At 43.7% G+C, this 22,889-nt stretch overlaps 1 protein-coding gene across 2 annotated transcripts in view; it reads left to right on the top strand.

The window, feature by feature from the left end:
• LOC124795199 (BRCA1-associated RING domain protein 1-like) overlaps positions 1 to 22,889 on the top strand; it is a 202,600-nt gene that overhangs the window by 14,270 nt on the left and 165,441 nt on the right. The gene's annotated exons all lie outside the window — the stretch shown is intronic.

The following is a 22,889-nucleotide window of genomic DNA, read 5'->3' as shown; positions in this document are numbered from 1 at the left end:
GTGAGGAATTTTTGTTTTGGAGGTAAATGTGGAGGTAAAAAAAAAAACTAGAGAGAGAAGAAAGCTTGACTACAATAAGTAGATTCAAGTGGATGTAGGTTGCAGTATTTACGCAGAGATGAGGCTTGCACAGATGAATTAGCATGGAGAACTGCAACAGATCAGTCTTTGGACTGGTAATGGCATCCCTTTTTTTTATTCGCTATGGGAAGATCATAAAATGTACTAAATCTCGCTAGGGTACTAAAGTGCTGACGTCTAATGTCCTTGATCCATTGTGATTAGGGTTTTCCATTGTTTCTGTAAATTGATAAGGCAAATGCTGGAACAGTTTTTTAAAAAGGAGATGGCTGATTTCCTTCCCCATCATTCCCCTATCCAAGTTAAGACGTTGTGTGTAATGAGTTTATCGTTGATAGCACATTAAACCTTGATCTTCCTTCTTTCAGTTTTAATCATGCAAATAACAACAGTGAGGTATTTGAACTATCACATAAGGGGAAAGAAATTTTAAGTGGAAGGACTTGTGCAAATATACGCATTAATTTTATCCATATTTTGCAGGAAATATACAATTTTTTGACAGAATATAATTAATTATGTCATGTAATCGTAATCTTCAATACCTTTCACATCAGTCATTCATTTGAAATTCAGAAATGATACAAATAACCAAAGTGTCTACAATGCTTAGAAAATATAACTGGTAATTTACTGTCCACATCACTCCCCATCTTCAAATGTCAGTGATATTTCAGGTGAAGCTGGAATATTCTGCTAGTTCTTTACCGTGATATCAGATGGTGAAGTAAAGTCTGATTGGGAGTTCTGACATCTTACTATTCAGTCCTGCTCACTTTATTATTTCACCACACTTCCTAACCTCTCCGTACCTCGAAGTGCTGCAGTTAATGCTGGTAGTTAAAGGGTACAAATCCAACCTCCAATTCTTGAAATAAATACAAGGCTTCTCATAAACAGCATATCATATACTCTAGTCTTTCTTACAGTGACTGTGAATTGTAATGTCATTTCAACATTTGGAGCATCACAATTACATTAGTAAGGATTAAGTCCAAAAAGTGGTCAGTTTTGTTTAACAGATTCCAATTGAGCGAGTGCATAACAAGTTTCCTCTTGTCCTCGCCTCGTGATGTCATTGGCATTGTCATGACTGCTCTTCCTCCATGGGTCACACCATATCTTCAAGGTTGGACCTGACAGTATGGAATAAGGCACCCGACCAGCAGGTACCGCGAATGTGGTGTAATTTTTATCACAGTCCCAGATTGCAGATAAGCTACGTCCACCCATTTTGGAATGGATGTTGAAACAGTAGGTTATACTAATTAATTATGAAAATAAACTTTTTATGATTGTGTTCACCATTTATCGGTTCAAAAAATGCTTGTGGAACACACCACTTCACCGAAGTGATATGTTAGACTGCAGCAGATTTCTTGGTTTAGGTGAATGATGTCAATCATTACTGTGGAAAGGTAACCAAACTGTAAATATTCAAAGGCCAATACCACTTTTAACCTTCTCGCTACAAGTATTAATACCTTGTGTCTATTTGATGTACAGTCACAGTTGTACTTGTATCTTGTTTGTAATAAATATGCTTATTGATGTTTAATTACATGTGAATGCTCCACAGTGAATTGTAAACCATTAATAATAGGCATGCATTTGCCTCAACTTCACTTTGATTATGGTTTTTATTCTTTCTACCAGATGATCTATCTTATGTTATAAATATGGGACCATGGAAAATTTTAAGAAAAAAAAGGGGTTTGTTTACTGAGATATAATGCTTAGGCACTGGCTGGGGGCAGCTGAGTACGTGCACTGCTTTCGTACTCCCTCATTCTTACCGCTTCTCCCCTGCCCACCACTCCCCTCAACTTGCAGCCAGTGCTGCCACCACTTCTTGCCACTAGTCTAGCAGTTGCCGACGAGAGCAGGGAGGTGTGAGGAGCAGTTTGTTTGGAGAGACGATTGCTGCAGTGGGCAGAGACGGTGGTCATGTGTGCACGAGTTGTGTCTGGGTGGAAGTGTGTGTTCTCGTTTTCTGACAAAGGCCATGCCCGAAAATTTAGTTGCGAGAGTGTGGTTGTCTTTTCTGGGTGCCTCTCTGCATATCTCAGTGATTACCTTCACGTGGAGTTGCTATCTATCCTCATTATTATTGATTCTCAGAGTATTCTTGCAAGTTATCTGCTGCTCGGATTGATCACTGCGGTCTCATTTTGTCAGCACGGTTACAGCGACACGTGAATACCAGCCACAAGAGTGGACTTCCTAATGGGTCAAAACCGCAGGCCATTTCTGCAGGTATCTCTGAACAGATTGGCCCTGCCGACCTGAAGCCCATCATTTCCCACCAATTTGCAGGCTCTGCACATCGGATCTAGTTTCACCAATCTCCCCGCAGGCCTGGTCTGTTTGTGTGTAGCGTGTTGCAGGGGATTTCCAGGTTTTATCCGTGGACCTAGGACTGCGGTGTTCCACAACAGGCCAGAGGCCACAGACCGTGGGTTTCAGGAATTGCGACTGTCTCACCACAATACATTGTACAGTGTGGCATTTTATAGACATTTTATTTATTCTAGTATATTTTGGTACTTTGAAAGTAGTCCACGTATTAGAAAGTGTCGACTATAAGAAGAATAAAATTGTGGCAGTCGTGGTGGTTTGTACGATGTGAACTCGTATATATCTCGAAAGAAAAATCGCACAATACCTGTAAATGAAATGATCGTGTGGCATTGATGGTCGGGAGGCCCTAACCGGGGAAGTTCGACTGCCGGGTTGTGAGTCTTCATTCCAGTGATGCCACATTGGCCGACTTGCTCATCAGTGATCGTGAAATGATGATGGGGACAATACAACACCCAGTCCACGAGCAGAGAAAACCTTCAAGCCGGCTCGAAAGTGAACCCGGGCCCACTGCGTGGTAGGCAAACACGTTACCACTCAGCGAAGCAGGTGGACAAGCAACACCAATTAAATAATAGACATAAGTGCACAATGGGTAGTAAATCACAATAACGAACATAGAAGAACCGCCATATTGTTGGCGGTCGCCTGTACTGTTGGTTTACACAACTCTTCCCCACCTTATACACTTCCTTCAAGAGGCCTACTTTTCTCTAAGTTTATTTCTTGTGACTCCGAGGAAACACACATTTTTGCCACCAAATGTGTTTTCTTTTATTGTTAAAAAAGTAACATCAGTGGTCTTAATGAAACGCACATACCATTTGGCTTGCTTCCTCCGTCTAAATACAGTTCTTTACAAAAAGATGTTGATGTTAGTACTTAAGATTTTTGCTCAAAAGTTTAGAAATACAGAAGGCCCTACATTTTTTTTGTCCGCTTATGTCTTCACTCATCCTTGACATCACAAAATTTGTCAGGGAAAAATGCTAAAACTTGTCTGGGAATGAGGAAAACTTCAGGGAATTTCACTTGGGAAATCTTGTGGCAGCCCTGGTCTTGGTTTTCTCTAGTGAACTAATCAGGCTTTTCTAGCAATGCTCATAACACTTATGAAAATCACTGGATGTGTTCTACATCTTGGTCAAGCTTGTGAATACAAGTTTTGATAAATGGATATAAGAAGGCTTCCACGACAGAGACTACTGAGTGTAGCAAAGAGGGAGGATGATGAAGATACTCCAGGAGGAGAAGAAAGAAAGGAAAAGAAAGACTAAGTATCATAGAACCTAAGAGAGAAAGAAGATAGACTCCAAAGACTGGTCCCCCCCCCCCCCCCCCCTCCTGCAGGTCACTACCACATGTAGCCAGTACATGTGATGGGGCTGTTATGTAACCATGTGGCACTTCTGATATCTCCATGGGGCGAGCCCCTTATCAGAGTGGGTGGTATCAAGGAGGATGCTTTGTGTATGAAACGTACCAAGGTCCAAAAGTCTGTCCGTTCTTTTAAGGCCTGCTCTTTGAGTGGCAACAGATCATTGAATGCTGCTTCTTGTGACTCTGCAGCCTTCCCTTCCCTGTCTACAGCCTCAGATTAGGGATAGGCTTGTCAGCTTGGGGTGAAATACTTTCATGCTACCTGGTCTGTACTAGGACAGATGCGGACACATTCACGGCACCAAGGGTGGTGGAAAATATATGAGACAAGTTTGGCAATGTGGAGTCTTGCCTGTTCGGGTTCCCTATTGATCAAAGCTGCTTCTTCAGCAGAATGTGCAGCTCTTTGTGCTTGTGATCATCTTGGTGGCGTCTGGTGCCTATTACACCTCACCATTATCTGAAAATGGTCCAGGGAGACATTTTTCATCAGGACCTCGTCCTTCAAACTGACGAGGAACTCTGGGCGTTCTGGAATGACAGGGCATTCACTTTGTCCAATGTGTGGAGGAAGGTTGTAGGGACAACCACACCGATACCGGTGTCTTTATTCTGGCTTTCGAGGGAGGCACCCTCCCAGAGAAGGTCAGCCTTGTGTTATCGATGTGACGTGAAACCGTATGTCCTGCTACCCGTGAGGTGGTTTCGTTGCTTGCATTTCGGGCACATGTCTTCCTCATTTGTGGCGAACCTTTTATGTGGTGACTCAAACCCATTCTGTGAGGCGAACCATGTGTTTGGCCGCCAGTGTGTGTGTCGATTGTCACAACTGTCAATCTCCACACTCACCAGATTGCTCGGCCTACAAGAAAGGAAAGGAGATACAGTAAGTTCTTGGATCGTCTATCTTACACTGAGGCTCATCAAAAATATGACTGCCTCCACCTCGCATTGATGACTTCTACTTTTGCCTCTGGTATGTGCTTTCCCCCTCCTCCCTCTTCCTTACCCTTGTCCCGTCCCTCTCTCCTTCCCCTGCGGCTCCCATGCCCACCCCACTAGGTGTGCTACCCCTTCCTGGCTGAAGAAGTGCCCCCTTCTTCAGTGCCCACCAGTGATGGGACTCCATTCCTTCCCCCTGGCGACTCTCAGGCCGGAGGTCTGCTACTGTAACTCAGCCATGGGACACACAGTTTGTGCACCAACTCTGGATCTAGCAGAAGCCTGCTCTCCCTCAGTGCCCTGCCCTCCTCCATCTATGAAAGGGGAGGAGGAGGAGGGGGGGAAAAAAACCACAAGTTCCAGGACAAGGTCCCACTACCCCCTTAGTGCCCCCTAGGTGCCACCTCCCCCCTTGCGACTTATCTATGGATACTGCCCCGTCATCATTGCTGGTGGATGGTGACCCAGCAGTGTGGTTGGCTCCAGCAAATTTGCCTCCCATTTGGATACCCAATCTGTGATAATTCAGAGGAACAGTAATGGGTTTTGCTATCACCTCCCAGAGTTGCAATCCCTTATTGCCTTTTACTTGGCAGCTTGTGTCATTCTCCAGGAATCTCATTTTACTGATGCACACTCACTGATCCTTTGTGGGTTCATTGTTTTCTGTCAGAAACGGGACAGCCATTTGAGGGCTTCCAGTGGTGTCTGCACTTTGGTTCATAAGGATATTGTTAGTAAGTGGCTCCCACCTCGTACCACATTGGAAGCAGTTGCCGTTCGCATCCACTTGGACTCTGCCATCATGGTTTGCAATCTGTTTTTCCCTCCTGACAGGCCACCTACGTCTGCTGCTGTAACTGCACTCATTCAGCAATTCCACCCTCCATTCCTCCTCCTCGGGGATTTTAATGCCCACACCCTTTGTGGGGGAGTCGTCCTTCATCTAGTCGGAGGCTCTTCATTGACCATTTTCTTGCAGTCCATGACCTTGCCTTCCTAATGATAGTTCTTTTAGTGCTGCATATCGCACTTTCTTTGCCATTGATCTTCCGCTCTCTTCTCCTCCCCTTCTTCGTTCCTTACACTGGTCGCCACATGATGACCTCTGTGGTAGTGACCACTTTCCATTGACTCTCTCATTCCCTTCCCACCTCCCAATGACGGGGTTTCCCCACTGGGCTTTCCATTGTGCTGATTGGCCTCTATATACCTCCCACGTCATGTTTCCATTGTCTTAATCAGGTTGCATTGATGAAGTTGTCCGTAATCTGTCCGCTAAGATGACCTGCGCTGCAGGCATTGCTGGTCTCCACTTGACAGGCCTTGTTTATCGTCAGCCAGTTCTGTGGTGGAGTGCAGGTATTGCCACTACTGTCTGTGGTCATTGTTGCGCCTTGCAACATCTTCAGTGGCACCCGTCCTCCACTAGTCTTATTACCTTTAAACGTCTTTTCGCCAAAGCCCATAATTTAATCAGACAGAGCCGACGGGTGTGTTGGCAATGCTTTGTCCCCTCACTCGGTTCTTCTGTCACCCTCCAAGCTTGTAAGCGGCAGTCTTCCATTCCAGGCCTTGCGCTTCCCAGTGACCTCTGTTCAGATCCATCAGTTCTCGTGGAACACCTCGTGAATCATTTTGCCACGGCATCGGTGTCAGCCTCCTGTCCAGCGCCTTCCTTCTCCGGAAACAGAGGGCTGAAGCTTCCCACTGATGTTTTACCCCTTGTCAAGTGGAATCCTACAATACTTTTACTGAATGAGACCTCCTTCTGTCCCTCTCTTTCTTTCATAATTCAGCTCCTGGCTTGACATCATCCATAACAAATTGCTTCAACACCTCAATACTCCACAATGACAATATCTCCTCCAGGTATTTAACTGTATTTGGCTCCAAGACATTTTCCTTTCTCAGTGGACAGACAGTATTGTGGTTCCCACACTGTAGACTGGCAAGGATCTGTTGTCCCTTGATAGTTACCAGCCCATCAGCCTGACAAATTTCCCCTGCAAGTCATTAGAATGGATGGTGACTCATCGGCTCAATTGGATCCTTGAATCTTGGGACCTTTCATCTCCTTACCAGTGTGGCTTTCTGGAAGGACAGTCTCCGATTAATCGTCTGCTTCAATTGGAAGTTCAAGTTCGGCAGGCCTTTTCTCAGTGCTGCCATCTTGTCGAAGTTTTCTTTGAACTTTGTAAGACCTACGACACAGCTTGGTGCCATCCACTCCATGAGTGGAGTCTTCGGAGCCCCCTTCTGATTTTTATTTTTGCCAGTTCCTGTCCCACGGGTCATTCAGAGTCAATGTTCTCAGCTCTCCTCGGACCTAGGAGAATGGCATTCCACAGGGCTTCATATTAAGTGTCTTCTTTTTGTAATCGCTATTAATGGACCTCTGACCTCTGCTGAACGATTGGTCACCCATGTCGATGATATGTGTATTTGGGGTAGCTCCTGTTCGGTGGCCTCTGCGGAATGACAGCTCCAGGGTGACATCTGGCACACTTCCACATGGACAGTCTCGCACAGTTTTCGGTTCTCTCCCTTTAAGCCAAGGGTGGACTATGTCCATCCTGATCCAGAGCTCTACCTTACTGTGGTCCCCCAGTTCATTTCTTGGGTCTTCTTTTCAACAACAGCCTCACTTGGTTGCTCCATATCCATCATCTGAAGGTTGGCTGTGTAATAACTTCAAGTAGAACAAATATATTTCAAGGAAGACACAATACATGAAAGTCGCAGATCAAGTAAACAGAGTAAGACGTGTGGACACTTTAACAGTCAAATCATAACTGAGTCCAAGTCTAGCGGCCGCTGGCTGGCTGGCCGCTTAGGTGTCACTGCTGCTGCATGGCTGGCAGACAGTGCCGCAGGTAGAGGGCGCGCGTAACTGCTCGGCGGCACTTTGAAAGATCGGCGAGTCACAACACTTTTCCCCCGTTTGAATTTTTTTCACAGGTCTTGATGGAGGTGGCCTGTAGAGTGCTAACGTCCATAGGCGTTGTTTGACTGGCCGTAAAGTCTCGAGGAGGAGGCTTCCCATACGGACGGAAGTGCCCCCAATGATAATGGGTCGAGATGACAGGAGACGTGGGGGTCGAATCTAATGGGCCCCCGTGCACCAGTCTGCCCGTTGCAGCAAGTCCGGTTGTTATAACAGGAGACATGGGCGATGTGTCTGTGTCCGTAGGAGGAGGAGGCAAGTAGAGTTGCTCCGACAGATGATGGTCATCTGGTTCCTGCATGGGCACGTCTCCTGGTAGCGTCAGTTCTTGTGCTGGCACCGATATGGTGGTGAGGGGACTGCGTTGTGAGTAATGAGAGATTCCAGTATCCCGAGCGTCAGGTAGAGCCGAAGGTGGTGTAACGGCATCCGGAACAGGCGTTGCCGGCACACGAGGCCGAGCTGGTCCGAATGACGCACTGCAACACCCGAAGGCACGCGCGGCCGTGAGGTGGAAGGCCGCAGAAGATGAAGTAGCGTTCGGGGCTGTAAGCCATGTAAAAACTCAGCCAGGCTGTGGTCGCCTATGGGGGTGAAACGGTAAGAAGCCAGAAATTGGAGAAGCGCATCATCAGCAGAAGAAGCCAGGAGTTTCCTCATCTGAGCCTTAAACGTGCGGACCAGTCGTTCAGCCTCACCGCTTGACTGTGGATGGAACGGAAGGGCCGTGACATGCATGACGCCATGATGGGCACAAAAACCCGCAAAATCGCAAGAGGCAAATTTCGGACCATTATCAGTAACAAGAGTAGAGGGAAGGCCTGCCAAAGAGAGAAGGCGAGCACGAGCATTGGTGGTTGCCGTGGTGATAGGCGACGTGCAACGGACAATGAAAGGAAAGTTAGAGTAGGTGTCAATAATGAGTAGCCAATAAGTACCTAAAAAAGGTCCCGCAAAGTCAGCATGAATACGCTCCCAGGGCTTCTCAGGCAAAGGCCACGGTGACAAAGATGACTTCTGGGTGGCGGCCTGTGACGCACAAGGGCTGCAGGCAGCCACCATGTTTGCAATTTCAGAGTCGATGCTGGGCCAGTACACATGATAGCGCACCAGATATTTTGTGCGAGACACACCCCAGTCCCTTGGTGAAGGAGGCGCAAGACCGAAGCATGCAGAGACGCAGCTACCACAACACGCGGCAAAGCATTTTCGGTGGTAAGGAGGATAACACCATCCCTAGCCATGAGGCAGTAATGCAAAGCGTAGTAGTTCCGCAACTGATCAGAAGTGTTAGTGGACAGACGAACTGGCCAACCCTTTTGAATACAGCGTAAAACCTGGGAGACGGTAGGGTCAGAACCTGTAGCAGCCGCCAGCTGGTCCCCGGTGATGGGGAACCAGTCCACAACCCGCTGCTCGGCAATATCCAGGTAGAAACACAGAAGTTTGTCCCTATCGAATGCCAGATCAGGACCCATGGGAAGGCGAGACAGTGCATCAGCATTCAGATGTTGAGCCGTCGGCCGGAAATGAATCTCGTAATTGAAACGAGACAAGTAAAGAACCCAACGCTGGAGGCGGTGTGCAGCCTTGTCGGGAAGTGACGTTGGTGGATGAAACAAGGAAACAAGTGGTTTGTGATCCGTAACAAGATGAAATTTGGATCCATAGAGAAAAACACCAAACTTATGAAGAACATAAATAATGGCCAAAGCTTCTTTTTCAATTTGAGAATACTTTTGTTGGGCATCCATGAGTGTTTTGGAGGCATAAGGAATGGATTGTTCAGAACCGTCAGAAAAACGGTGCGCAAGGACTGCACCGACCCCGTATTGAGAGGCGTCCGTGGCAAGAACAAGATGTTGGCCAGGTTGATAAGTAGCCAGGCACGGGGCCTGTTTCAGCATAGTCTTCAATTTCTGGAAAGCCGCATCGCATGACGTGAACCAGTGAACAGGCACGTTTTTATGTAACAGGCGATGCAACGGATGAGCCACCGAAGCAGGAGACGGTAAAAACTTGTGATAGTATGCTGTTTTCCCCAAGAAGGCCTGCAGTTCCTTAACAGATGTAGGATGAGGAAGGGCATCGATCGCAGCGACTGTTTGCTGAAGCGGACGAATACCATCCCGAGAGAGTTGAAACCCCAAGTACGTGATAGATGCCTGAAAAAACTGAGATTTCTGAAGATTACACTTAAGACCGGCAGTCCGTAAGACATGAAAAAGTGTGCGGAGATTTTGAAGATGTTCGTCAGTGGTGGAGCCAGTGACAACAATGTCGTCCTGGTAATCTATACACCCAGGGACAGTGAGCAATAATTGTTCCAAGAATCGCTGAAAGAGAGCTGGGGCGCTGGCAACCCCGAATGGCAATCGTTGGTATTGATAGAAGCCGAAAGGCGTGTTAACGACCAGAAACTGGCGGGAAGCAGGGTCGAGAGGAAGTTGATGATAAGCTTCTGAAAGGTCAATTTTAGAAAAATACTGGCCTCCAGCAAGTTTAGTAAACAATTCTTCAGGTCGGGGCATAGGGTAAGTGTCAATGAGGCATTGAGCATTTACAGTGGCTTTAAAATCACCACAGAGATGAATATCACCATTGGGCTTAGCAACGAAAACGACAGGAGAGAACCACTCACTGGAAGTGACAGGAAGCAAGACCCCTGAAGCAGTGAGACGCCCTCGGGCTCTGTCTGCTTCTCTCTGCCATATCCTCCAGCTCCCCTCTTCCCCACGTTCTCTCGCGACCACCTGCCACCTACCCCTCCCCCCCTGGTTTGTTTCTCAGTCATGCATTCGGATGGATCTCTTCCAGGGACCAAAAGCCACCATCGCTCCAGTAGTTATGATATCTCTGAACCTACTAATCATTTGAAATATGCCTTCACGTCTTCTGTTGGCATGGAACACCATCTCTTACGTGATACATGTGGGGTGTTTATTGCCGAATTGATGGCCATCTGTTGGGTCCCTTGTTTTATTGAACAGTTCTCCCTCACCTGAGTTTTGTTATGTACAGACTGAGTGAGTGGCCTTGAGGCTGTCACTCGGTGTTTTTCCTGCCACCCCTTGGTCTCTGCCATCCACGACCTTCTCGCTGAACTTGGTGATGCTGCTTGTTCGGCTGATTTCCTTTGAGTTCCTGGCCATTTAGGTATCCCGAGTAATGAACTTACTGATCATCTGGCTGAGGGAGCTGACGCCCCCCCTCCCCCCCCCCCCCCTTCCTCTGTTCTCTGTGACCCACGTGTGTGTGTGTGTGTGTGTGTGTGTGTGTGTGTGTGTGTGGATTTGGGGCTCACTTGTGGGCTGACTCTTGGGAGGCTACCCCCCTGTCTAATAAACATTGCTCCAACAAGGAGACTCCCGCCATGTGGCATTCTTCCTTCTGCCTCTCCTGGAGGGAATCTACCAACCTCCGCCATGTTCGTATTGGCCATTTTAGGTTGACCCATAGTTCTTTACTATGCAGTGAGACCCCACACCCTCCCCCTTTGTAGTTGTGGCGCTGCCCACGTGATCCATATTTTGCTTGATTGCTCCCACCTTTTGGCTCTCTGCACTGAGTCATTGAGTATGCCTCTCACCTTCCTTGTCTCGAGTGTTAGTGGCTGACCCTCGCATGGTTATCTCTGTCCTTGATTTTCTTCGCAAAAGTACTCTCACGTATAGGTCTTTGAACTTTCCTCTGGCATTTGAGTTCATCAGCTAGTGTAGGCGTTGGTTATGCGGGCCTTAGCCTTATCTCCCCACCGGCCAGGTTCTCCGCACCTCTTACCTACATTTTGTTTGACGTGTTGTGCTTTTTTGTTTTCTCTTTTCCTGTGTCTTCTTCCCCTGGTGTTGCCCCGGTTGTATCGTGATAATGGTGCGGTGTGGGTGTCAGGATGGGTCGGTGGCAGTGCTGGTGCCCACCACGCGTAGCGTTTCTGGGTTGTCGCTGCTTTCCCCGTTTCCATTTGCCTCCCTCCTGTTTGCATTTTATCTCTCCTCCCTTGACTTGACAGTGGTGTTTGTGTTGTTCCTTTCTTGATTTCTGCCATCCTAGAGGATGGGACCGATGACCTCCCTGTTTGATCCCCTCCCCCAAATTGACCAACCAACCATCCAAACACTGGTACCTATATCACATCACGTTTCCTAGTCACTCCAGGATTTCCCTGGGAGGTTCTTCGCTGAGGAGCCAGAGGATGAAATTGTTTGGCATACCTTTCAGAAGGGACTTTGACAGTTTCATCCGTGCGGGCCCCTAAAATTGGTCATAAGGCACTCTGCTAGCAGAGCTACTCAAAAGAAACTGAAATCACTAATGAATATGCTACAGGCTACAACCCATGTAACTGAATGGGACGTTGCTCACAGTGCTACTGGTTACTAACCAGTCTGTAACATTTTAGTAATCTGCCACAAGCTACTCGACATATCGATTTGGAAATGACTGAAATTACTCCGCTTCTGCATTTGGCCCAGTCAAAACAGTGCTCTGTTCACTAACAAAAGTGAATGATCAGATAGCTAACATAAAGTTCGTGAATGAAGTGCAAAAACTTCCTGTCCATACAGTTATAAACTTCTGAAATACTCTAGAAAGGACGAGACTGAAAGAGCATGGAGTGAAGTGGCCAAAGAAGATAATATGCCAGGTATGAAATGTTTTATTTGAATGTAGCCCAAATACAATTTCAAGGATGGATTTCTAGCTTATGTTGAGCAATAGCATATTTCCATTGCCAGGACAGGACCGCTCATTGCATAAGAAAATAGTTTGCCAGATAATTCCTGAGATCCTTTGCAGAAGATATTAGGTTTTGTGCTGTGGTCGTTACTGCGTGTACAATCTTCAGAAGAGGCTGGCCTGTAATCAAGCCCTTCTCATTTCCTTACATAACTGTGAAGGAACGCGTGCAGCTCTGACGATGAAAGCCACATTTTTAGGATGTGGGATGTGACTAGGACATTATGTAAAATGCGTCGAGGGTATGGCATCATTATATATCCTGACAGTGGAAATGCTTCATTGCCTACAGAGTAATATGGAAAGGGGTTTACCAGTGCCAACATTTTTCAGTGTTGATGTTGGAGGGATATCAAGCACATGATTTTGCGACCAATATTTTATAGCAGATCTGTTGAATATGCCTCCATCGTCGTTCCTTCCAGCAAAACAAATTTCTGTGGTAATGAATATACCATCAACTTCAGAACAAGCCATCAGTACTACGAATACATATGATTTATAGTTGAAATTAGTAGAACCACTGTTTGCAAATTTCTCAATTTTGACACGTTTGCCATGTAGTGTATCTATGCAGTCATCACCATCATCATCATCATTTGTGATAGTGGCTAGATGGGATTGTGTAAAAAGTGGGACTTTGTAGGGATGCTGATGACCGCGCAATTGAGCGCCCCACAAAGCAACCGTAATCGTCACCACAGTTCCACCAACTGTTGCCTCCCCTCTTGTGAAATAAAGAGCAGTTGATGAAAATGTTGAACCAGTTCCCAAGTATCTGTACCATAAACAAAGGAAGTTGCTTTTAAGAAACCAGCATTGAATTTTAAGTTGGTTACTTGATATCTAATATAGAGTTTATAAATTGTGGCTGTTTTTTTTTTTTTTTTGTTTTAGTGGCCACTTGCAAAGATAGATATAAGAATTTGCGAGCCATTTATGTGCGGAACATGAAGCCACCTAAAAATGGCTGTGGAGGTAAAAAAGCTTATTATTTAACAGAAGCAATGCACTTTATGGTGGCCTGCATTAAAGCAGTAGGGATGCCTTCCAAATGTTTGCCCAGTCCACCACAACAAGAAGAAGAGCCTATTCAGTTTGAGGAGGCAGACAAGTGTCAATAAGCTCACAGGAGGAGATTCTGTAATTTGAGAATGAGCATTCTTGTTATCACCCTCAGCTTCAACAATAGAGGCAACTAGTAAATAAAAAAAAGGGGGGAGACAAGATGCTGTGGACACCTGCAAGGAAAATAAAAGGAAAAAACTAGCTCGCCAGATGCAGAGCAAAGAACACAAGCACTTAACTTTCTGCTTACCAGAAAATCTGTATAGCATTGCTTACCAGTCAGGTCTCCCTGGCCCGTGTTCTTTAAATTGATACTATTTTGACTAAATATGATTTGAATGACTTCTGAGGTATAAATACTTTTAAAATAAGTATTTATTTAAAGTTTACATTGGACAAAAGCACAATTGTTGTACTTTTACTGGCGACTTTTATTGTTATTACAAACTTGTGCAGTGTCTACTGACAATAGCAGAAAGTTCCAAGCATACAGGTTTCATGCACTTATGACATGTAATTTGACTTTTTCTTTCTTCTCGACACAGTATGCATATCTTCTCCTTTTCTTAGTTGGTGGTTTCACTGGCTTTCCTACATCTGGTGTTACAAATGAATTCATTGACTTCTTTACCCCTCCTAGTTGCTTTCCCATATTGATGATGAAAGTCCAACATCTCTCTCTCTTTCTTTCTTTCTTTTTTTTATTAGCTAGCATCATCTAAATTATGTATGCATTCATTACATTTACATCTATCATGTTGAAGAAAACCATCAATGGTCAGCTACTTGTCTTTCTCTTCACCCTGTAGTATCGTGTCTTCTAGCCCATCATGTCAATGCTGCCGTTTGTGGCATTGTATGTTATTATAATTTCAGGCATCTTTACTTGTGATGACGCCATTGGTCGGTCATGAAGAGAGCTAAGCACGGTAACAACTTTCGTGTTTCTTAGATACGTAAGAGACTATCATCACAGCTGGTTGAAAACCAAATAACGTAGGGTATACTTCACATACTTTGGGTGTAACAAAATTGGCACACAGTTCACCTTTTTTTCTCCGGATAATACCAAATAGTGTGAGATTTTTTGGGAAAAAAAAAAAAACGAGCTAACCTGAGAGATGTAAAAAAAAATTATCACTGGTGATATTACGTCCAGACTTTTCAAGCTCAGTCACCAGGGTTTTCACAACATTCTCTCCAAGTCGCACGGCTCTGGTTTCTTTTTCCTTCCCCAAATACACTTCAAGCAATAGCTTATTGCACTGTCACAAGTTGTCCAGAACTTCATTCTGTGTTTACCAGGTTTTGATGGGATGTACAGTTGAAATGGACAGCAACCTCGAAATGTGACCAACTGTTCACCCATGGTCATGCACCATCTTGGAGTGTAGGCATCCCTAAGGCAATTCACCAAATCTCAAAAACTTCTCTGACTGGTTTCAGTTCGTCATTTGACCTATACTCATGCTGGCCTGCTACACTGTAAAAAGCCCAACAATGGAAGCAGTTGCGAGACATAATTTCATGCAACGGTGGTTACTGATTCTCAACACTGTGAAGCTGACTGATATCTTCATTTCTTAACTTGTAAATTCCAGTCAGAATCAGAACACAAAGGAACTTTTTTGTTTCATGCATATCTGCATCCACCCAGACCTCATAAACAATTTGACCTTCCTTGTTGAGTCACAAACACCTTTTGTCAGTGACGGGTACGTAACTTGTAAGTCCCTGAACTTCTTTCAATACAAGCTTTTTGTTCCGCCTACCAGAAATTCCATCTTGGGGAGCTGTAGCCCATACTTCATTTCCATTTGGAGAAAACACTAAGTCACGCTCAACAAAATTCGCGCTAAATTGCTCTTCTCTAACCTCATAAAGGGATTCTTCATGACTTTCATTTTTGTGTGGTTTTGAGTTTTCAGCAACACCTGCCTCATTATCATCATTGCTTGAAGATTCACATTCACTAGGTGGGTTTTTAGAATCAGAAGACTGCTCCAACAAATTCGTTATCTTTCTCTTCTTTCTCTTGTGATAGTCCTCTTCTTCGTAGCATTTTCAGTTTGTAGAACAGACACGAGTTATGTAATAATGCACCAAATAAACATTTGGTTATCAAAAGGAGGACTATTGAATACCGAAAGAATAACAGTGCGAGTCAACAGTGACATGTGATGTAACAGGCACTGCACAGACAGCATCTGGTTGTTGGGAAATTGCTCCCAACCTCACAGGTCTGTGAGTCATGTATGGGAGGAAACATACACCAATACTTTAGCACGAAGCTGTAGGTAAATTTTTATAATTTTTTCGCCAAAATTATGACTAACTTGACAAATTAGGAAAACATGTAAAATTTCATTAAAATAAAATGTGTAATTGCTAATAGAGAAGATATTTAACATCACAAACGGACATCTGAGGCCCGACCATAGGTACAGGGTTAAAATGTTCCTGTCGAGTACAGTGCCTGACGTCATAAAAAAACTCAGACCAGCAGGTACATTGTTTTAAAGAAAAACCCTAGAGGTAGAGAATGAGATTTTGTCACCCTCCTCAGCTGATTCTCCTCAAGAGACATCAGCATTAGGGTCAGCAACACCATTAGTGTTTTTCAGACGTGAAGCAGTGGCTGGTGAGATGTCAACATTTTCTGCACTCCGCTTTGCGGATTTGACCACTGATCTAGTACAAAAAGTGTGGGACCCTGAAGGGCACTACAAAGTAGTGCAAGAAACATTTGAAGAACGAAATTAATCTTTGTAAAATTCAAACGTTTTAAAAGATATATTTTGAAGAATTTGTATTTTTTTTAGAGAAGCTTTTTCCTTTTTCTTTTCTGTACCTGAGAGCAATTAATATCAGTTCCTGAGGATCCATGTATTCCCACATGTGCGTATATTGTCTGTATAATGCAGGGGAAATGAATTCCACTAATTGTAGATAGCTGCTTTTAGACATACAATAAAATGATAAAAATGTTGTCTCTAAAATTTGGAGCTCTTTTGCAGCATTATTAAAATTTCTAATAGTCTATTAAAATTTCTTTCATGTATGGATGAACCCATAACCATCTTAGTATTCTGCTCCTTTGATAATGATAATAACAATACAGTACAACAGTTTCATCACTGGAACCATCACTTGAACTAGTATGCGTGGCAGCTAACAATGACTGATACACCCTCAACCATGAACACACATAAACTACCTTTCTGAACACTTATGCGTACCCTGTTGTGGAAAGCTGCATCACTAATGACTTACTAATTTGTTGGTAGTTTCAGTTTCATTTTCACTTGAGTAGCTCTGTGGGGGGACTACATGAAACCTTACTGTTGTGGGTAACAACACTACACAGTAATAACCTAATGCCTTTGTAAACTCCACATTCAGATTAAACCAATTCCATTGACTGAATTACACAAACCTTGTTTTAACCCAACCATATTAATTATATAAAATGTAAAAAGATAAAGAGTTCCTCTAAGAGAAGTTTACAAGTGAGGCTCTACAAAACTCCGAGAGCTATATTGGGCTATTGCCGTGTGTAATTGTTACAGAGAACACCAAATTCATTGTTATGAGGCCATGAAAAATCATCAGCATTTATAAACTGCAACTGAACCAGAAGAGCATTTGTTGTTGGGTGTTGTATAATCAGTTACCTGTCATCCCAATCCTGAATGACAGTGTACAAAACTAAGACACTTTCCTTTTTATTCTGATATTTAAAATAACATATAGAATAGACAACTAAATTCAGATAAATTCATGTACTTTGCTACTTTGGTGCAACCTCAAAACTAACAGTACCAACAAACCTAGAAACTGCCAAGATACAATTCTTTCTGCAGAAAGATTATCTTTACACAGTCTTTTAAATTTCCACAGTGATAGCATCCCCATATACGTATCCTCCTCTTTCTCTCGTGTATATTTCATCCTTTTCCTCTAGGTCCATCTATCCTTTCCATGGACCACACATACATAAAGATTAGAGAAAATATCCTGTTAATAACACACTTCCAACTCTACCTTATCATTTTTTACATATATATCGAGCTAACCTACTCCTACCATAGCTCCTATTTGTTCATGGCTTTTAGTCTGTCTTGCATGCTATATTTATTTTACTCCTTGTTAAATACTCTCTCACCACTGTAACTCTGAAGGCCCACCTATTATATGTTTCAACAAATGCCCTCCTATTATAGTTCAGCACTCATACTTGGATGTTAACCCATCATGTTTACACTTCATAACCTTGATTCCCCTTGTCAGAAATGGTGGAGATAACACCTGGCTTAATGTAGAAAAAGAATCAATTCATCTAGGTTTTGCAGTCTATTTGCTGACTTAAGTGTGTTAATTTCTATTGTTTGCCACATACTAATGTAAAACTAAGTTAGTTGTAAAGGGATGTTTCTTGTGACACATCTTTTGATAATATCAATATTGTAGAGACCTCCTTCTGTACCTTTCAAAGGGTTTACTAAGGAAACAACTTTCTGATGAGAAATCCCTATAATTTTGCATGGACTTTTCTGATGCTGGCCTGTGTGGGGTTGCTGGTCCCCCATCGGGCACCTCCCCAAGTGGCGTATAGGGTTACATCCTCCAGATATGGAGGGTACCAGGGAAATAAAATACCTGGGGTCGACCAAAACCAGCAGTTATGAGAGCCAATGGCGTGGAAGAAAGGCAGAGGAGGCCCCAACCATCAACTGCTACCTTGCAGTCAGTAGAGGGATCTACAAAGGCTGAGGATGTTCTCCTGAAAATGGAACCAGCTACCTGGTGAGCTGTAAGAGGCAGCCCCTCAAATGGTTGGGCGGAAGATCAATCTTTCCCTGTAAAAATCACTTGTTGTGAATGCTAACAAAGGAATAAGCTGGACAGATGTTTTGATGATGACCCCAACAACCAAACAAAGGTAAGAGATATGTACATAGGAGCATAGAATGTGCGGAACCTGTACCAAGCTGGCGCCCTGCGGCAGCTGCTAATGCAAGTAAACAACTATGGTATAAAACTATTGGCTCTCCAGGAAATTAGGTGGAAGGGAAGTGACTTAATGGACTCAGGAAATCTCACAATATTCTATAATGGTGGGAGGACAAATACCTTTGGTACAAGTTTTGTGGTCGCTAAAGGACTGAAACATGCTGTAATGCACGTCAAACCTGCCGATGAACGGGTGTCCATATTGTGATTAAGGTGAAAGCTTTTCAACATAAGAATTATAAATGTACATGCACCCACTGAGGAGGCAGATGAACAACGGAAGGATGAGTTTTATAGCAAAGTAGAGCAGTTGTATTATCAGGCTCCTAAGCTTGATGTTAAGATCATAATAGGAGACTTGAATGCAAAAATAAGGAAAGAAGAGGCTTGTCAGCCAATTATAGGAAGACATAGCTTCCATGAAATATCAAATGACAATGGAATTAGGGTTGTAGATTTTGCTATAAGTAAAAACATGACTGTCAGCAGTACATGGTTTCCTCACAAAAATATACGCAAAGAAACATGAATGTCACCAGGTGGACAAACTAGAAATCAGACCATATATTGATTGACAGGAGACATGGATCAGACATAATGGATGCTAGGAGTCAACGTGGAGCTGACTGCAGTTCAGACCATCATCTAGTGAGAATTAAGTACAGGCAAGGATCTCACTATTGAGTAAACAAAAAGGCCACAAACAGAAAATTTTTGACATTAAGAAACTAAACTCAGAAGAAATACGAACATATCAGGTGAAAATAGAAGAGGGGATTAAGAATGATACCGACACATCAAATGAACATATAGAAATAATGTGGAAACAATGTAAGACTGCAATCCTTGAGGCAGTTGGGGAGGTTTTGGGACATGTACAGGCTCAAAGGAAGGCAGATCGGTTTGATGAAGACTGTATGAGAAGAATTGAGGAGCGTAACATAGATCTAATGAAATTATTTCAGAGAAGAACTAGAGCAAATCTGAATGAATATAATGAGAAGCGCCATGTAGCTAAGAGGGTTTGCAGGAAGAGGACGGGTTTGACGTGCATTACAGCATGTTTCAGTCCTTTAGTGACCACAAAACTTGTACCAAAAGTATTTGTCCTCCCACCATTATAGAATATTGTGAAATTTCCTGAGTCCATTAAGTCACTTCCCTTCCACCTAATTTCCTGGAGAGCCAATAGCAAGTACGCGAAATGTACCAAAAGATTAAACAAAGAAAGGTTGGTTTTCAAGCCAGAACAAATACTTGAAGAAATAAGGAAGGGGATTTGTTAGGGGAGAGTAATAAAAAACTCGACAGGTGGGCAGAATACTTCCAAGAGTTACTGAAGCCAGAAGTAGAAGGATTAGAACAAGAAGAACTGGTGGAAATAACTTATTATGGACCAGAGGTCATAGCACGAGAACCCACACTGGGGGAAGTGATACAAGCCATTAAGACCTTAAAAAATAATAGGGCACCTGGAGAAGATGAGATCAAGGCGGACCTACTCAAATGTGATGGGGAAGCATTGTGGAAAGCAATACATAAAGTAATACTGAACATCTTTCAGGAGGAGAGCATGCCAATGGGGTGGAAAATGGCTATTATGTGCCCCATACATAGAAAAGGAGATGAATTAAACTGCCAGAATTACCAAGGAATATCCCTGCTAAATACTACACATAAAGTGTTCTCCAAGGTTCTAACTAGGAGGCTTACTCCCTGTGTGGAAGAGAGAATTGGAGACTATTAGAGTGGCTTTAGAAGAAATAGGTCAACAACTGACCAAATATTCACATTACTCATACTACTTGAAAAATGTTATGAACATCAAATAAAAGTACATCGGCTTTATATCAATTTTAAACAAGCCTATGATAGCATCTCAAGAGTGACATTGCGGAATGTGATGGAAGAGGCAGGAATACCTAAGAAGTTCATTGAACTTACTATGATGACCCTCAGTGAAACCAACTGTAAAGTGAAAATACAGGACGAAATCTCCAGAGAATTGGAAGTGAAGAAGGGACTGAGACAGGGTGACAACATCTCCTCACTGCTATTCGACCTCTGCCTAGAAAAAGCCATAAGCCAGATAGAAATAAATAGAGGAGGGACCTTTTTTAATCGGTCACTGCAGTACCTGGCCTACGCAGATGATTGGGCATTACTCACACGAAACACCACTGTGCTGGATGATGCCTATCAACAACTGGAGAGAGGTGAAAGGGAACTTGGCCTGGTCGTCAATGTTGAAAAGACCTAATATATGGCAATGACCAACCAGCGATAGTCAACAATGAGTTTGAAAGGGTGAGAGACTTCAAGTACCTCGGATCAACTATCACAGAGACAAATGACATCAGCAGCGAGGTGAAAGCTAGAATAGCAGCAAGCAACAGATGCTACTTTGCCACACTACCAATGCTTAGGAGTTCACTTCTATCACGAAAATCTAAAATCCTCATTTACAAAACAATTATAAGACCAGTCGTTATGTATGGTGCCGAGACATGGACCATGATTGCAAATGAGGAAAGGATCCTTAGCATTTGGGAGAGAAAGGTTCTGTGTAAAATATACGGCTCAATATACGATCAAGAAGGCTGGCACATCTTTTTGAAGAACCTGACATTGTCACTACCATTAAAATAAGAAGACTGCGATAGGTACGACACATGGTCAGAATGGAGGAAGACAGTACATGTAAGAAGATTTTTGATGCCAAGACTGGAGGCAGATGACGGAAGTGATGTCCCAGAAAGAGATGGATGGACGGAATTGTAGAACACATGAAAAAGCTGGGTGTCTAGACAATGGAGACGGATAGCCATGGGCCAGATAGAATGGCAGGATATTGTGATGCAGGCCAAGGCCCTCCAAGGGCTGTAGAGCCTAGTAGTAGTAGTAGTAAGTAGTAGTAGTAAAAGGCGTCTGTGTGGGAATGACCAGCAACAAACTGTCCATTCGCATGAACAGACACAGGAAGACAGTGTTTGTTGGTAATGAGGATCACCCTGTGGCTAAACATGCCTTGGTGCACGGCCAGCACACCTTGGCACAATGTTACACCATCCGGGTTATCTGGATACTTCCCACTGACACCAGCCTATCAGAACTCTGGAGATGGGAACTTGCCCTTCAATATATTCTCTCTTCCCATTACCCACCAGGCCTCAACCTCCGCTAATTTCAAGTTGCCACCCCTCGTACCTCACCTTTCATTCAGCAACATCTTTGCCTCTGTACTTCCGCCTTGACTGACATCTCTGCCCAACCTCTTTGCATTTGCATATGCCTGTGTCTGTATATGTGCGGATGGATATGTGTGTGTGTGCGAGTGTATACCTGTCCTTTTTTCCCCCTAAGATAAGCCTTTCCGCTCCTGGCATTGGAATGAGTCCTACTTGACCTCTTAGCCACAAATAATCCTGATCTAATAGATAGCGTCATGATGTATACAGGGTTTAGCGAACACAAGGTCATTGTAGCGAGGCCCAAAACCACTAAACATAAAGGCAAAATATATCTAAAACAGCAGATAAAAATTCTCTTGATGCCCTCCTAAGAGAGTCTCCATTTCTTCCAAGCTAATTATGTGAGTGTAGACCAGATATGGCTCAAATTCAAAGATACAGTATCGGCAGCAATAGATAGATTCATACCGCATAAGTTAATAGAGAGACGGGACTGATCCACCATGGTACACAAAACTCGTCGGAACACTGTTGCAGAAGCAATGAAAAAAGCATGCCAAATTCAGAACAATGCAAAATCCCCAAGAGTGGCTAAGTTCCACGGAAGCTCGAAATTTAGTGCTGATGTCAGTGCGAGATGCTTTTAATAGTTTCCACAATGAAACATTGTCTCAAAATATGGTAGAAAACCCAAAGAGATTCTGGTCGTATGTAAGGTACACCAGTGGCAAAAAACAGTCAATACTGTTACTGCGCGATAGCGATGGAAATGTTACCGATGATGGTGCCACTAAAGCGGAGTTACTAAATACAGTTTTCCATAATTCCTTCATGAGAGAAGACGAAGAAAATATTCCAGAATTCGAAACCAGAACAGCTGTTAGCATGAGTGACATAAAGGTAGCTATCTTAGGTGTTGCGAAACAACTCAAATCACTTAAGAAAGGCAAGTCCTCTGGTGCAGATGGTATACCAGTCAGGTTCCTTTCATAGTATGCAGACACAATGGCATCTTTCTTAGCAATCGTATACAACTGCTCACTTGACAAAAGGTCTGTTCCTAAAGACTGGAAAGTAGCACAGGTAACACCTATGTTCAAGAAAGGAAATTTTGAGTAACCCATTGAATTACAGACCCATGTCACTGACCTCAATTTGCAGTAGGATTT

Source organism: Schistocerca piceifrons, chromosome 4 (genome assembly GCF_021461385.2).
Source record: "Schistocerca piceifrons isolate TAMUIC-IGC-003096 chromosome 4, iqSchPice1.1, whole genome shotgun sequence".
Taxonomy (NCBI): Eukaryota; Metazoa; Arthropoda; class Insecta; order Orthoptera; family Acrididae; genus Schistocerca; species Schistocerca piceifrons.
Note: the sequence above shows the minus strand (reverse complement) of the source record. Positions and strands in the feature narration are given on the sequence as shown.